Here is a 2898-nt window from a genome sequence, read left to right on the forward strand (position 1 = left end):
GGGATCAGAATTGTTACTGTTGTTCAGTTGCCAAATTGTGTCCCACTCTTTGTGACCCCATGGACTGCAGCACAGAAATCAGAATAGCACAGGGTTTTTAACAGCAGCAATGAACTATGGAAAAATAATGAATAAATGCATTTTCAACTGTCCACCTACAAATGTATAGTGTATCAACTTATCCATGCAGTGAAAGAATGAAATAAACCCATTTCAGACATGCAAAAGCCTCAAAAAGTTTGCATCCCATGAATCCTTGGGAAACCATGGAAGAAAATGCTCCACCGCACAGGGAAGTAGACCATGAAGCAGCAGCTGTGGATCCAGGAAACAGAAGGGGCACAGAGGAAATGACCAGAGCGAAGGCGAAGAGAAACCCCAGGGCAAGAGCTGTGCCCCTGGGGTAGAGAACCACCACCGTGGACCTGTCATAGGTTGAGTTGTGTCCCTGCAAAAGCTGTATGTTGATGTCATCCTAACCACCTGGTCTTCAGAATGTGACTGTACTTGGAAGATGAGGTCTTTAAAAAGTGAAGTTTAAATGAGTTCATTAGGCGGGGCACAATCCAGTGTGACTGGTTTCCATAAAAGAAAAGGAAACCTTGACATAGATACAGAGGGAAGATCATGTATAGACAAATGACCAAGATGGTCATTCACAAGCCAAGGAGAGAGGGCTCAGAAGAAACCAGCCCTGTCGATACCTTGATCATGGACTTCTGGCCTCCAGAACTGTGAGAAAATAAATATCCAGTGTTTAAGACACCTAGTCCGTGATCTTTTTTTATGCCAGCCCTGGCAAACAGTGTCCAACCTAGACCAAGTCAAGAACAAATCCAATCAACCCAAGGAAGATTTCAAACAAAAAAAGGAGTCTGATGTGTCTTCCCTATCCACATTAGGTCCACAGGAAAAGACACAAAAATGTAGGGGCAAAAGTGGCGTTAGAATAACCATGGCACACCCTGGTTCAGAGGTGAACAGTTACCTAGAAAATAACATAAACTTAGGATATTAATTTAACCAAAAGCTGGAAAATAACCATACTAAAAATATGCAGGGAACAGAAGTGTGTATGTGGAAAAATGTTATGGAAGAGCTAAAAAACACTCATCTTCTACAGTAGGAAATCAACAGAAAGTACTAGGAACTGAAAAATCAAGAAGTGGTCATATAAGCCTAGTATTTAAATAACAGAGGTAAATATTAGATAATAATGCAAAAATACATAGAGTGTTGCCCTTGGGGAGTGACAATCACGGGGTGGGGCAGTGTGCTAATGGGAAGACTGCTCTTTTTCATGAAAATCTCAGTAGAACTATTTGAATTTTAAACTATGTACGTGTGTTTTTCTTACATGTGGTTTTTGATGTGATGAAAATAAAAAATGTAAAAGCTTAGTTAAACAGACGACGACACAGCTTTAAAAGAGGAAGTTGCCGGTCCCTTTAGCCAGAGGACTTTCAGTGGTGCGATGTGAGCAGAAGCCAAAACCACAGTGTGCTGAAGAATAAATGAGACACTAGAGGAGCGTGGTTCTCAACAAGCCGTGTCGACAGGTGAGATGAGACGGGGACAGAGAGGACAGGACCCAAGACGGCTTCCCAGGTGGCGCCGCTTCCCTGACGCCTGTGCCGGCAGCATCCTCCTCGGAAACCGCTGGCCAGGAGCTCCGTGGAACACTAGGCTCGCTGGAGCCCCATGCCTGTCCCTGGTTGTTCTCTTTCTGCCTCACCGGTTGTCCTGCTCCAATTTCTTTCCAAGTGAGAGTTCATGACATATGCGAGGAAACAATTCCACAAGCGCAGCCTTTTAGCAAGAACAACTCTTGTATCTCTGTTAAATCTGGTGGGTAGAAAAAATTTTTTCCAAGCCACCATTTAGATGAAGGGTAGCAGCCTGACTAGGTTCATCAGACACAGACCAGGGAGGAGGTGAGTTAGAGCACCTCCTTAGCATCAGGTTTCACAGGATGTTCACTTATGAAACACAACAGGGCAAACCAGCATCACCGGCAGTATCATTCTATGACACAACGCTCCAAAATCAGAGGCTTACAAAATGAAGCCAATTTGCCCAAGTATTCATCAAGTATCTACCAAGGCTTATGATGTCATGACAGTTATACCCTTTCTTGACCAAACAAAGGTTTCTGGCTTCCTCTGCAACTAAAAATAATTACTACCTCCCAAGCGATCCATCTGTGTGTAAACCAGCTAAAGAGATAACTTAGAAAAAGTCAAGGTCAGGCACCATTCCATGGTGAGAGGATAGTAGAAAAAGACTGCAGCAGGTTACATTCAATAGAAAAGCAACAACTTCAGGAGCCATGCAAGTCTCCATGGATATTGCAGGCTTTAAATCTCACATCTTATTCAGTTCATCAAGCAACCTTTACAGTCTATAAAAGCCTTCAAGTTTTCCGAGTAGCTCTACCCAATTGATAACAGTTACCCTGTCAGGTAAATTACTCAGCATTAAGTATTTAGGTTTTTCAATTGGTCTTTTCTGCTCAACTCACAATCAGTCTCAAAGTTTATCCATTCCTGTGTTAGATGGCCTATCTGAAAATTTAGTGAAAGGAAGCTGACAATAACACAACAGGCTGCCAATGAAAGAAATGTCTAATGATAAAAATACTACAACTAATTACAAATAGTGATTAGGTTCTAAAGAAATTATCTCCTAGGTAGATTTTAACAAAAATATTGAACAGTTAGGGGGAGAAAAAAGATACCCTAGTGATTTGGTCAGTAACAGAATATGACAAAAACATGTTTCTGCATGCACACACACACATACACACAGACACACTGCCACCACAAGTTTAGTCAGAAAAAAATACATAGAAAACGAAGGTAGAATTTTTCATTAATTTACAAGGGATAGTCTTTATTA

This window comes from Capricornis sumatraensis, chromosome 1 (genome assembly GCF_032405125.1).
Source record: "Capricornis sumatraensis isolate serow.1 chromosome 1, serow.2, whole genome shotgun sequence".
Lineage (NCBI taxonomy): Eukaryota > Metazoa > Chordata > Mammalia > Artiodactyla > Bovidae > Capricornis > Capricornis sumatraensis.